A 15,433-nucleotide genomic window follows, 5' to 3' on the forward strand; every position below is an offset into this window, starting at 1 on the left:
TTATCAATAGAAAAAACAATAGCTAGGAGCTCTTTTTCAGTTGTTGCATAATTAAGTTCAGGTCCTGATAGAGTTTTACTAGCATAAGAAATTGCATTATGCTTTCTATCTTTCGTTTGACCCAAAACTACCCCCACAGCATAATCACTAGCATTACACATGATTTCAAAAGGCAGCGACCAATCAGGGGGTTGAATGATTGGTGCAGAGATGAGTGCTTTCTTAAGGATTTGAAAGGCATTTAAACACTCATCATCAAACTCAAAGGGAGTATCCTTGGCTAACAAACTTGTAAGGGGTCTAGCAATATGAGAAAAATCTTTTATAAAACGACGATAGAACCCCGCATGACCAAGGAAACTTTGTACCCCTTTGACATTTGTAGGAGGAGGTAGCTGTTCTATTACTTCTATCTTTGCATGATCTACCACAATCCCATGTTTAGACCCCAAGTGTCCAAGCACTATGCCTTCTCTAACCATGAAATGGCATTTTTCCCAATTAAGGACTAAGTGCTTTTCCTCACATCTTTGCAAAATTTTGTCTAAATTTTCTGAGCAATCATTGAAAGTTTTTCCATAAATACAAAAATCATCCATAAAAACTTCCATGATTTGTTCTGTCATATCAGAAAATATAGACATCATGCACCTTTGGAACGAAGCTAGAGCGTTGCATAATCCAAAAGACATCCTACGATAAGCATATGTTCCATAGGGACAAGTAAAAGTAGTTATGCTTTGGTCATCAGGATGAATCAGGATTTGATGATAGCCATAATACCCATCAAGGAAATAAAAGAAAGAATGCTTTGCAAGCCGTTCCAACATCTCATCGATGAAGGGTGATGGAAAGTTATCTTTCTTTGTTGCCTTGTTAAGTTTTTGGTAATCAATGCACATCCGCCATCCTATGACTATTTGTTGTGGGTTTAATTCATCTTTTTCATTTTTACCATAGTCATGCCCTCTTTCTTTGGTACAACTAGTACCGGGCTTACCCACTCACTATAAGGCACGAGATAGATTATCCTTGTATGCAGAAGCTTTAAAACCTATTTCTTCACAACTTCTCTCATCGCATTATTAAGCCTACATTGGGGCTCCCTAGAAGGTGGATATGCTAGATCTATGGGAATGCGATGGGTGCAAAGGGCAGGACTAATTCCCATGAGGTCTTCGAGCGAGTAACCAAAAGCAGAGTGATGCTTTTCTAAAATAGTAAGGAGCCAGAGGGTCTCATCCTCAGAGAGTTTATCGCTAATAATCATAGGGGACTCCTTATCGTTATTTAGAAAAGCGTATTTCAAACCTAAAGAAAGCGGTTTGAGCACAATGGGGGTTTTTGGTAGCTCTTGAGTTTCATCCAAAGGGAAAGGATCTTTTAGTTCTTCTTCGTCTTGGATGAAATCCTGGGTGTCCTCTTCGAGATCTTTGTTGGAGGCTTCCAGGAGAGATGCTGCCATAATCTCTTCCATTGGATCTTCCTCGGGGCTCAACTCTGTCTTAACATGTTTTGAGCAAGTGATGGGAATAGAAAGGTTTATGCTTTTCTCGAGACTTATATTTATACTCCCCTTTCTTCCTTCATAGAGAAGTCTCTCTATTGGATGCCCTATCAAAAGATCGAACTCCTAAATATCAAAAACATAAAAACTAAGATACACCTTGGTTTTGTCTACTTTGATAGGGATGAGGTGAAAAATTCCTTCATTAGGAAGGATTTTCCTTGAGAGACTTTTTAAGAGTTTGGTTGTTGGAGTTAAGTGCATATTTCCAGGAAGGGTATGTGCAAAAAATTTAGACATAATATTTACTCTTACAATCGGATTATAAAGAGCATTGAAGGAGGTTTTATAAATCTGACAACAAATGGAGGTAGATGGAGAATCTAAACGAATGACTTCTGGAGAAAGCTTGATTTCTTCCAACCACTCATTGCTTAAGATTGTTATCAACTCCTTCACTATCTTTTTAAGGAACTTCTCTTTGGTTTGGTCATGAAGATGCTGGTTAGGTGCTGATGGTAACAATGATTTCTTTATTGCATACTAATTTGAGGTGTTTCCAAAATAGGAGAAAAGCTCATCCTTGAATTCAATCATATTTTCCAAAGGGGGAATTTCTTCGCTCTTCAGTGGTTCAGGAACTTGGAGGACAGTTGAGGCTTCAAGTGGAGTAGCTAAAGGCTTAGGCTCAACTATCATAGGTTCTTCCTTAGGAGTTTCCTCAACTACGTCTTTTGGGCCATCATCATGAACGCTGGTGTATGGGGTATTTTCTAGGATTTTTCTAAGAATTTTTCTCCCTTCACTAGCAGAGCAATGTAAGAAGGCACCTCTAGAAGCTGAATCAAGAAACTTTGTGGTCTCCCCACTAAGACCCATATAAAAGTGTTGTCAAAGCATATGATCTTGAATGGCAATGTCAGGGCCAGAGTTGACTAAGTCATTACAATGTGCCCATGCCATAGCAAGAGATTCTTTTTCTTTCTGTTTGAAAAATAGACCTCTCTTCGAAGGCTAACCACTCTAGAGATGGAAAGAAAGATAAGCAAAAGCTAGAGCATAAGGCTTCCCAATCTCCTTGTACACTCCCTACGGTGCGGGTATACCAGTGTTTAGCTCTTCCCGTCAAAGAGAATGGAAATAGCTTCCACTTTAAGGTTTCATGTGGCATGCCCACAATATGCAAGCATGCACAAGTTTGCTCAAACTCTCGTAGGTGAGTATATAGGTTTTCATCACCTTCTCCTGAGAATGATTGTTCTTGGACCATACTTATTAAACTCGGACGCAACTCATAGCCAGGTGTAAGGATGGGTTTTGATGATTCCGGGGGCTCTAGTTGTGCGCCCGTGGGAGTAGAAAATTGATTTATAGGCATGATATTATCCATACTTAAAAAGAAATAAAATAAAAGATACAAGGACAAACCTAGTTTGATGAAATCACAACAACCATTTTCTCGGCAATGGCGCCAGAAAACTTGTTGACACTTGTGGTGGCACACAGAGACAAAATCTGCAAGCGCACGGGTATCGAAGTAGTTTTCACCTAGAGTATTATCGAGTATCGTATCCATAGGGAAACATGTGTATATAGTATAAAACACTAGTTTGTCCAGGGATAGCAATCAAGGTTTAAGATATGAGTAGAGAGGATTCCTATGGTTATGACTCTATGCAAAGCAAGGCTTATGATTCTAATGTTCACTTTGGGACGCCGTTTAGACGGTAAAGTACCACTAATAAATAACTCTACCGACGCGACTATGGTCCTACTAATTTAAGAACCTACTGAATTCGGCGTGGACTATAAAGGATAGACAGAGCTGTCACCTCCTACTGCTACCACACAACCAAGAAGCAGGGAGCAAACATAGGTAGCCAATAGCCTAAGCACCATGCTTATGCTAACGATTACTACTCCAATCTAGAGGCCTAACAAGGACTAGAGCACTCAAAAGAACTGTGAACCCGTGAACAAAAGAGCACAAAACTTACTTTAAACAGAAATCGATTGCTAGAAGTATCTCAGATATAGACTTGGAGAAGCCTAGATCCACCAAAGTACAAGCCGTAGAGGTAGCACCGATAGGCCGACACTTCCTCCAAATTCTTCCCTCACTCTCTAACTCAATATTTTTATTTATAAGACTAGATCCTATAAAGGACTAATCTTCTCTTGATGCCCTGATATTGGGATGAGTATATGAGTTAGGGTTTCAGGATGGCTCCAGGCAGAGGGGTAGGGGCTGCTATATATGGGGGCGCCTGGCACCCTCCCTGATGTAAACTAGGCCCGATCTTCCGAAAGGTATGATAGCGTCGATTGGTGGAGACTCGACGTTCATGATCTAGGCTTCGAACCAAGATTGATTCGGACCCCCACAACCATTACACCACTGCTCCGTTGGTTGATAACCACGCGAACACGATTGACCTCGCCGAGAAGGCTTTCCTGCAAGCGAATCGAGAACACAAGCAAGAACAGGATGAACGCAATCTGAAATTGCAAATAAATATGAGGCTTATGAAATCAAGGAGTTCAAGTCTTTATTCGAAAGGACAAATCACCACAGGTGAACAAGATCAAGAACTGGGGCCCTGGTTCACAGCAAGCGGCCTTGGCGGCGATAGTTGCAGCAAAACGATGTCTATTTCACGAGGAAATCAAGAGCTAAACAAAACCCAAACCCTAAGGAGAGCGATGGCTGCTATTTATAGAGTCTTGGGCATCACCCCCCTGGACGCACCCCCTAATGGGCTCAAACATGATACACGGTCCAACAGACCAAAAGACGGTGTTGCAGCACCCTGACAGATTCTGGATGCTGAGTTATTTTGACGATTCCCATTGATTTTGAAGGTCTTTTGATGTGAAACCACTTGGATTGGCTTCCTTATCAAATTAGCTTTCCAACCATATATGGATCGTCGAAAACGGAGTCCGGATGCATCCTAGGTGACCAGTTTAAGGTAGACTAGTCCTGGAGCCTGATCTGAACTCGAACTTGAGTTGGACTGGGCTTCCACCATGAAAAAGATGAATTGGACGCCCATGCTGGACCTCCTCCTCTACTTGGCTTGTATGCGATGAAGTAGTGATGTCCTCCTCATCCTCCCTTTCTTGAATTGAAGTCGTCCTCGACTGAAGTAGATCGTCTCCTCCATTGGATGACGGCAACGATGGTTTCAGAAGAAGACATTCATCTTGGCGCCCCATCCTTCGCAAAGGCGGCTGCCATGGTGGCTTCCCTATTGGGAATTCATCCTCCTTCTCCTGTAAAAGGTTAGTACCAATAAGAGGCATAGCACTAGGAGTAGGACCAAGTGGACATATAGGCGATGTACAAGTTAGAGCATAACATGGTTCATCATGATCAACAAGAATAGATTTAAGAGCAAATAAAACTTCTTTCATGTTACTTGATGGTTCATTTGTTGGTTTGCTAAAGTCTTTATCATGACCTTTCTTTTTCTTTTCAGCAAGTTCCTTTTCATATTGCACAATTTCAGTAGGTGGTAAAGGAAGTAAAGCAATGGTCTTTCCTTTAAACATAAAAGTATATATATTTTGCCTACCATGATGTACAACATTATTATCATATTGCCAAGGGTGGCCTAACAAAAGTGGACAAGCTTGCATAGGCACGACATCAAAATCAGCATAATCATGGTATGACCCGATAGAAAATTGCACACGAGCAAATTGTGTTACCTTTGCCTTACCACTATTATTGAACCACTGAACATGGTATGAATGTGGAAGAGCAGGTGTAGATAAACCAAGAGTCTTGACAAGCTCAGAACTTACCAAGTTATTGCTGCTCCCTCCATCAATTATAGCACGAACACAAAAATTATTGACAATGAAGAACATTTGAAACAAATTATGGCATTGTAGCTTGTCTACTGGCTCAACTTGTGTACTCAAAACATGCTGAACAAGGATTGGTTTGTAGTCTGCAGTGCATGCCACACTATCAATTACCTCATCAGGATCTTCAGCACTATCCACAAATTTATTTGCATAAAGATCAATTGCAAGTGCAAATTCATTCTCTTCATCACTAGCACTAGCATACCCACCATCATCAGTAGCAATATATGCGCATTTGCTAGGGCATTCTTTAGTAATATGTCCCATGCCCTTGCAGCGGTGGCACACAACTTTAGAAGAGCTGCTAGAGGAAGGTGTAGCAGATCCACTAGAAGAAGGTGTGATAGGAGAATTCTTCTTTACAGGCGCGGGTGGTGTCTGCACATTAGAAAATTTACTCACCTTGGTTGGACGTGAAGGAATGGATGGAGTCGCGGATGGAGTCGTGGATCGCCTAGGTTGTCGTCCCTGTACTTCCCTTTCAGCTTTAATAGCATAATGATATAATTGGGAAAATCTACTCCATTCTTTATAGTCAAGAACATCCTGTATTTCATGACGTAAACCTCCAAAAAATCTAGAATACTTATCCATATCATCCTCTTGTATGTTACTACGTGCTAGACCAATTAAAAGCTCCTGATAATATTCCTCAATAGTTTTACTAGCGTCGATTGGTGGAGACTCGATGTTCACGATCTAGGCTTCGAACCAAGATTGATTTGGACCCCCACAACCGTTACACCACTGCTTTGTTGGTTATCAACCACGCGAACTCGATTGACCTCACCGAGAAGGCTTTCCTACAAGCGAATCGAGAACACAAGAAAGAACGGGATGAACGCAATCTAAAATTGCAAATAAATATGAGGCTTATGAAATCAAGAAGGAGTTCAAGTCTTTATTCGAAAGGACTAATCACAACAGGCGAACAAGATCAAGAACTGGGGCCCTGGTTCACAGCAAGCGGCCTTGGCGGCGACAGTTGCAGCAAAACGATGTCTGTTTCACGAGGAAATCAAGAACTAAACAAAACCCAAACCCTAAGGAGAGCGACGGCTGCTATTTATAGAGTCTTGGGCATCACCCCCCTAGACGCGCCCCCTAATGGGCCCAAACACGTTACACGGTCCAACAGACCAAAAGATGGTGTCGCAGCACCCTGCTAGATTCTGGATGCTGACTTATTTTGACGATTCCTATTTATTCCGAAGGTCTTTTGATGTGAAACCACTTGGATTGGCTTCCTTATCAAATTAGCTTTCCAACCATATATGGATCGTCGAAAACAGAGTCTAGATGCGTCCTAGGTGACCAGTTTAAGGCAGACTAGTCCTAGAGCCCGAACCGGACTCAAACTTGAGTTGGACTGGGCTTCCACCATGAAAAAGATGAATTGGACACCCATGCTGGACCTCCTCCTCTACTTGGCTTGTGTCGACGAAATATGGTCGGCAATCTACCTAGGGGTATGCCCAAGGTAGTAGATTGTCGGCAGACAGATGCGCAAGCCACAAACAAGACGGTGACGCAAGACAGACACAAGGTTTTATCCAGGTTCGGCCGCCCAGAAGGCGTAATACCTACGTCCTGCGTCTGATTTGTATTGCTGTATGTCAATGAGAGATGTTTTTTAGAGGGATCCCCTGCCCGCCTTATATAGTCTGGGGGGCAGGGTTACAGATCTGGAAACTAATCCTAGCCAGTTACAATTGCCATATGTGGCCGGATAAGGATTCCTATTCTAACCGACCAGGATCTTGCTTGATCGCCAAATCTGCCTTGACTCCTTGTGCGGGACTCCGATCAGGTTGGCTGGGCCGCACGTCGTCTTTTGGTGGACTGGACCCATCGATCCGGGTCGGTCCAAGCTTAGCCGTAAGGGTATAGGGGTTAATACCCCCACAACTTGTATGCGATGAAGTAGTGATGTCATCATCACTCCCCCTCTTAGTTATCCTCATTGGTACTAAACTTTCTACCATATCTCATTAAAATGCACATGGCCTTTATGGGCCAAATTCTGAATTGGACCCAATTAACCCCAAAGCTCATGATGTAGAGTTTTTCTTTTATTTGTGAAATTTATATCTTTTCATTCCGAGCTCCAAATATAGCAAATAATATATCCGTTTTGATCAGCTCGAATGAGCTATTCACAATGGTGCACTCCAATTCACCATTTGAGATAATTTTGTTCTATGAAAAATTAAATATCCTGCGAGACAAGTGAGAGCACCAAAACTCGTGGAACTTGTTAGAATCAAACACTATAACTATGTTTGGTGATGAAATTAAGTATATATGTAGGTTATGTTGAATGTTTATAATTGGAGTTAACGGCCATCAATAGTTGGCATAGGTGTTTTGATGGGCTTTGGTTTGTCCATGTCAAATTTCTTCAACATGTCATTGGTGTACTTGGTTTGACTTATGAACGTGCCATCCTTGAGTTGCTTGATTTGAAATCCAAGAGAGAACTTCAACTCTCCCATCATGGACATCTTGAACCTATTCATCATGATCCTACTAAAACTCCTCACAAAAATTATATTAGTACTACCAAATATTATGTCATCAACATATATTTGGCAAACGAAGATATCATTATTGACTTTGTAAGTAATTAAAATAGCATCGACTTTTCCTATCTCAAATCCTTGTTTAAGTAGGAAATCCTTCAAACAATCATACCAAGCTCTAGGGGCTTGTTTGAGCCCATAGAGTGCCTTGTCGAGCTTGTAGACGTGGTTGGGAAACTTGGGGTCTTCAAAGCCCGGTGGTTGCTCTACATACACCAACTTGGATAGTGGGCCGTTGAGAAATGCACTCATCGCATCCATTTGATATAGCTTGAAATCATGATGAGCGGCACAGGCAAGTAGAATATAAATTGATTCTAGCCTTGCCACCGGTGCATAAGTTTCTCCAAAATCCAAGCCTTCAATTTGAGGGAACCCTTGAGCCACCAACCGTGCCTTGTTTCTTGTTGTAGCACCTGGTTTTAAGAATAAAACTAGATACACACCATATGTGAGCCTAGGAAGTCAAATCTCACATATAGCTACAAATAAGGGTAATATCAAAAGATAATGCTCAATATATACTGTACTTAGTATAAAGGATATAACCTTCAACGACAAATAGCGGAAAGATAACTCTGATCTTTGGGTGAAGACTCCAATTCCATAGGGACAACTAACTGGTTGATCACAAGCCTAATTCCTCCAAACTCTAGCAATCTGGTACCCATCTAGGATTTTCCAAAGATTTAAAAAAATAAAGCAAGCGTAAGTACATGTCGTACTCAACAAATATAACATGGGGTTCACGAGGCTCAAAAGGTTGACACTGGTTTAACTGCAATTAGCTTTTAATGAGTCATGTTTTAGCAATTAGGTGGCAACAAGTTTATCCACAAGCCCACATAAACACATGATCAAGTAAACATGAATAATAAATAGCATAAATAGTAATCTTTAGTGAGCATCTTAATCATCAGTGTTCATCATCTATTCCGTAAGGGTCCAAGGTCACTCGTGACTGTGAGCACGGCTGATATACCAGTTTTACACTCTATAGAGGTTGTACACTTTCACTGTGAGTTGTGATTTACCCTTTCGCCCAAGGTGGCCAACCTCTTGACCCACTACCAAGGAAGGTTGGCAGGGTTCACTATGAAGGCTTTCAAAGGTTCGTCCAACAAGTTAGGGTCATTAGATTCACTCGGCAAATAGATATAGGAAACCCCCTTGTCGAATGGCACAATTCCATCATGGCTATACACATAAGAGTAGAGGCTATCCTATACCTGATTCATCAAGCCATTCTTACTCCATAAAGGTAACCTCTAACAAGCTAGAAAAGGTCTCCATACTGAGCTAAAGTTAGAGCCATGTAGCCCTTATAGTTGTACTATAAGTCCCGGATGTTCGCTTATAAATAAGTCCTTAGGGAGAGGAATCTAGAGCACCATAAAATAGCCCAATGCTCTAGCCCCCTTGTTCCATGTTGCTAAAAAGCAACTTTTAGTGTTTATTGCATAATCCATTAGTCAAGTTACAAGATCATGGCTTTGGTTGAACACTAGCATCATACTGCCCAATGCATAAACCCATAGGAATCAAGGAATGCAAGATATCAAATAGCTAGGAAAATTACTATGGCTGCCAAGGTAGACACATACATATGAATTAAATGTTTAAAGGTGTATAGGACAACAAGGAAGATCCCATGCTATACTTGCCTTAAACTTAGATCATTCTTCTAGTCCAAACCCTCAATGAATTGCTTCTGGATTCACCATGTATAGCTCACCAACTGGACATGATCATAGAACACCACACAAGCATCCATGCAATCATACATGGAGCAAACATAATAAATAGCAAGTACAAAGGTTTTAAAGATGTTCTACATGTTACTATGAACACAGACGTGAAAAGCACTCTAATCAGAGCTATAACGAAAAAAGTTATGAATTAAACAAGATTTCCTTTAATAAAATAATAGATTAAATCTAACCTTGAATTTCAAAAGTTGAAAACATGTTTAATAGTAAGATAAACATGTAGATTACACAATTATGAATCTAACGCAACTTAAACGGATCAAATCAGAGTTAAAATGGAGAAGTTATGGCCTAAACAAGGCTAGTGGCAAAACTGTGAATAGATGAAAACGTATTTTGAATCTAACAGAAGGAAACTACTCTTTCCAAAGAAAAAGACGTATTCTGGAAATATGCTATGGACTATGGGTTCTATACTAGAAAAGGTCAGGGGCTCTTTTGCAAAACTATGGGGCGAACCAGTACGGTGCGATCATGGCCGTTGGATCTAACTTGGATGGCACAGATTTGATCAGGAGGGAACGACTGTCGACGGCGACGCAGACAGCAGCGGTGCCATGGCCGAAGATTGGAAAGCTCGTCGGAGCTCTTGGAGAAGTGCCTATAGGCTATGGATTCAGGAGCCGAGGATACCAGGAGATAGAGGAGGGAACAGAGATCACGGCTAGGTAGCTTACCGTGGTACGGAGCAATGGAGGGCGGCATGGTGCACGACAAAGCAGGCGGTGATGGCGGCGGTGCTAGGGTTTGCATGGTGCGGTGTCTCGGCGAGGCGGCTACAGCTTAGAATGGGATGGGGAGATGTTGCGTGGCGCGGCTCAGTATTTATGCCAGGAGACTTGGGAGGCACGGCAAGGGAGGAGGCGTGGGCAGTGCGGAGTCGGAGTCGGGCAGTGGCGGAGCAGAGTCCGGGTGGAAGACACGCAAGAGGTTTAAGACCCCACTAATAGATGGGGCCGGGGTGGTAGCTAGATAAGGCGGGAGGAGAGAAGAATGGCGCGGCTATGCTAGGCCGGCCTGCTGGGCTGCTGCGGCAGGAACTGGGCTGGCCTACTAGATAGAGGGGCGAGAACAGCCTACGGCGGAGAGGAAAGGCCAAGTGGGGGAGCAGGGCGCACGTTGGGCCGGTGAGGGGAGAGAGCAGGTGGGCCACAGAGGAGAAGTGGGCTACTCGGGCCAAAAGCTGAGAAAGGGAGAAGAAGAAAATAAAATTCCTTTTCTATTTTCTTAACACATTTTCAAATTCAATTTAAATTCAAACTTAAATCCTTTTTGCAAATTTTGATCAAACCAAAGCATCAAAAAGAATATGTAGCAGCATGTATGCACATTCATGTATGTAGACCTTATATTTGATTTTAAATTTTAAAGAAGTTATCATTTTTCTAAATTTAAATGCTCACAAAATGCATAATTAAATCAAATTCACTTATTTCAAAATAATGCAATTTTTTGGGTGTTACAATTCTACCCCATTAAAATGAATCTCGTCCTCGAGAATCGGAAGACGTCGACTAGGAGATAGGGACACTCTATCTTGGGATTCTTCTTTACTTCCTCATGTAGTTCCATCGTCTTGATAAGGATCCCACTTTACTTTGCATACCTGTTAACCTTACTCCAAGTACCTTGCCAAACTGATTCCAAGATTCTAACAGATACTCCAAACAATACTCAGGTAACTCCAATCACTAGGCCACCTTTCCTTTTAAGTCCATAATTATTAGACCTCTTTCTTCATATGTTCACCTTCCAACAGAGCCTTTTCACTTTCTTGGTCCAAAGTAGGCTTTGCCACCAACTTTAAAACTTTAATGACTATATATGCTCAGGTTAAGCTGCTCAACTCTCAAGCACAATTCTAAGTCCATGGTGTCATCCGAATCTTCTTAGCATAACTCTTCTTTGCTAAGGGCATCGGCCATGACTTTGCTTCTCCAAGTGATTGCACTTTTGCAAGTCATAAAACCTTGATTGCTTCAATCCAACAATGATGTCACAAGCTCAAAACCATCTTAGTGAAAATGTCCTTAGATTCTTATGACCCACCTAGATATCACTTTTACATCCAAGAAGATAGTACTTCCATGCTTTACAATGGATAACCCCACATAAAATGTTGGGTAGTCCAACTCACACTTCCTTAGTTGACTTAATGAACAAGCTACTACTTTTTCTTCTTGTATAAAGACACATCCCAACCTTGACAGAGTGCATCATAGTAGATATAAAGCTCTTGTCCTAATCTAGTAAAGCTAATACATAGGTTTTACTTCAACCTTTTTTAACTCCTTCATATATTTAGCTGAGGTTTCTTGATCCAAATGAACTTAAAACCTTCTCCTGTAGCATTAGTCAATATCTTGATGATCTTGGTTAAACCTTCCTTGAACCTCTAATCAAATCTCATCATTGAAAACTCTGAGTTTTTCTCTCACATCCTTGAGTAGGTTCCTATCACATCATTAACTTTCTTCAATCCAAACTTTCTTGTCATGCTTAGTATATCATTGGGATTTCCTAAGACTCCATAAAACCATCTATAGTTATCAGATATCTCATTCCTATGTCATCAATGCCTACTTGTCCTAGGTATGTTGAAGATTGGACTCCCAGCAGATTCATAGGGTGTGACTGACATTGTGGTTGTGTAGCAAAATGGAGACGAGTGTTTCTTAACTGGTGTTGAAGGTCACGCTTTCTCTTCTTCTCTTCCATATGTCGACGTTTGTTCTCTTCCATTCTGGTTTGCATGGTGCGACATCTCGGTGAAGGCGGCTGTAGCTTAGAATGGGATGGGGAGAGGTGGCGTGGTGCGGCTTGGTATTTATGGCCAGGAGACTTGGGAGGCACGGCAAGGGAGGAGGCGTGGCAGCGTAGAGTCGGAGTCAGGCGGCGACGAAAGCAGAGTCCAGGTGGAAGGCGCACTGGGAGGTTGTAGACCTTATATTTGATTTTAAATTTTAAATAAGTTATCATTTTCTAAATTTAAATGCTCACAAAATGCATAATTAAATCAAATTCACCTATTTCAAAATAATGCAATATTTAGGGTGTTACACTTGTCAGCACGTCCATGCTCATCTTGCTTATTGCGGAATACCCATTTGGTTCCAATCAGCATTTTGTTTGGGCCTTTCCACCAAGGACCATATTTCATTCCTAGTGAAGTTGTTCAACTCCTCTTGCATGGCTATCATCCAATCCGGATCATCAAGTGCACCTTCCACCCTACGAGGTTCCAAACAAGAAATAAACGAGTAATGTTCACAAAAACTTGCTAAACAGGATTGTGTAGTTGTTGACGGTCACTAACACCTATTTTGACCATCAACATTCCACCCAAAAGCATGGTAAAGTGAGGTAAATCATCATCACATGTGAAGAATTATGTTTAAATTTCACCTAGTTCCACTTGTGCTTCTAGAATTATCTATATGCAGGAAATATGGCAAATTTTGGCCAAAATGGTGACAAACATGGACCAAGGAAAGCAAGTGGACGTGGCAGGGCCACCTGGGCCCATAGGCCAGCACCACCCAACACCACCTAGGCATCGCCCAGCCCCACCTGGTGCCAACTTGGCACGTTGCCACATCACCGATCTGTGGGAGCTCTTCCACAGCCAATAGGAAGCGTTGATCTAAGTTGGTTTCAACCGATGGTCATGATGTAGAGGCCATGGATCCATGGGCCCATTGTCATAGACTTGGTGCTTCACCAATCGATTTATCGACCAAGTTTCACCACGTGATGTCTTCACAACCGCCTTGGAGGAGCAACCAGCGCCCTTGGATGCAAAGGCAGGTGCATCTAAGGGCTGGGCTACGCCCCTAGCCGTCCGCCCGCCTGCCCCCCTATGGCCACCTGACCTCCCAGCTGCCTACAACTATATACCCCTCCCCTCACTCTACACTATAAATAGAGGGTGTGGAGCTCGGTGGAAAAGTGCCCCATTCATTTCCAAGCTCTCCTAGCTTCTCTTAGCTTTCTAGCTTAGCATTAGCTATAGAGTAGTAGTCTAGTAGTGGAGTAGAGCAAGAGCAGAGCTTCTCAGAGTCTGGAAGAGTCTTCTAGGTCTAGTATAGCTTCTTTGTAATTCTTTCATTTCTGCATTACTTTATTTAGTATTTATTTTAGTACTTTATTCTAGTATTGCTTGCTTTACTTTAAGTACTTAGTCATTAGTGTTCGTCATTAGTGAGCTTAGGTGCTTATTGTTTGACATTAGTAGCATAGGTTATCTTATTATTAGTAGTCTTTCGTTAGTACCGGTTCCACTATCAAGTTAGGATGCTTTGATCTCATTTCATTGGAGCTTGGATCGAAGTAGTAAGTTTATAGATTAAGCGTGGTGCTTAGGCTATAGATTACTTGTGGATATGGCTAGGCCTCTAGATATATTGTGGTAGGTGGCAAGTGGTGAAAGCCTTGTCCATCCTCTATATTCCACCACGATAGGTCTAGTTATTAAATTTTATGGCTCATGGCAGACCTTGTCTATTTAACTCTCCTAGTTGGTAGGCGGGCTGTGCCCTGAAGTACTATCGCATTTCTCCTAGTTATTTGTATACCCTTAGTTACTAGAAAGATATATCGCTTGCTCTCCCACCTAGCTATCTCTAGTTAGATTGTATTTAGTAGTTAGTTTAGGTAGTTGACACCCATCCTTCACTATCGTTCACCTACCTAGGATCAACTTAAGACCAACCTTTAACAAATCCTAGTTCTATATAAATTCTAGCCTTTCGCCTTCCTATGGGAAAAAATATAAATTCGACACTCGGTACTCACCAAGCGAAGTGCTACGTGATAGTTCTGTGCGCTTGCAGAATCCTCCAATACTTGTTAAGAAGTATCAACAAGCATTTCTAGCGCCGTTGTCGGGGAAGGCAACTAGGCATCGAATTTATAAGGCTAAATTTGTTAGCTAGGTTGTTTTTAGTTATCCTAAGTAGTTTATCCTTTTTTCCTCATATCCTATCACTACCCTCCATGACCATGGGCCATAAGTCCATTCATGATTTTCTACACCCTCGGCTGCTAATGTAGCCACTGGACCCAATGTTATCAATGGAGACGCTAACTTTGAGCTTAAGCCAGCATTAATTACGATGGTTCAAGCTAGTCCACTTATGTGGGAAAGCCCACGAGGATCCAAATGCTCACCTCCAACATTTCTTGGAGATTTGAAGCACATTCACCATAAAGGGAGTGACCCAAGAGTCTATACATCTTCGCCTTTTTCCCTTCTCTTTGTTAGGAAAGGCTAAGCAATTGTTTTACTCTAACCGCAATGCTGTTGATACCTGGGATAAGTGTTCCAACGCTTTTCTAGTTAAGTTTTTCCCCATGGGGAAGACTAATGCTCTGCGCAATAAGATCTCTAGTTTTGAACAACTAGCAGATGAATCGATTCCTAAGCCTAGGAACGAATGCAAGAGTACGTCTCTGCCTACCCACACCATGGCATAGAAGACTGGCTTTTGATCTAGAACTTCAACCATGGATTAGTGTTGTTAGATAGTAGCCATTTAGATGCTGGTGGTGGTGGTGCATTGTTTTCGCTAAGTGTTGCAGATGCAAAGACAGTGATCGAGAAGATGGTCTCCAACCAAGGATGGAGCAACGATCGACTCTAACCCCATAAATGAGGTATGCATTCAATTAAAGAAATTGACATGCTTGCAGCTAAGATG

At 41.8% G+C, this 15,433-nt stretch overlaps 1 non-coding gene across 1 annotated transcript; it reads right to left on the minus strand.

Moving 5' to 3' along the window:
* Positions 1-15,099: 15,099 nt before the first annotated feature.
* On the minus strand, positions 15,100-15,207 carry LOC136478740 (small nucleolar RNA R71). The gene has a single exon (XR_010764453.1). It is a non-coding gene; the product is annotated as a small nucleolar RNA R71 (small nucleolar RNA).
* Between the last annotated feature and the right edge of the window lie 226 nt (positions 15,208-15,433).

This window comes from Miscanthus floridulus, chromosome 8 (assembly GCF_019320115.1).
Source record: "Miscanthus floridulus cultivar M001 chromosome 8, ASM1932011v1, whole genome shotgun sequence".
NCBI lineage: Eukaryota > Viridiplantae > Streptophyta > Magnoliopsida > Poales > Poaceae > Miscanthus > Miscanthus floridulus.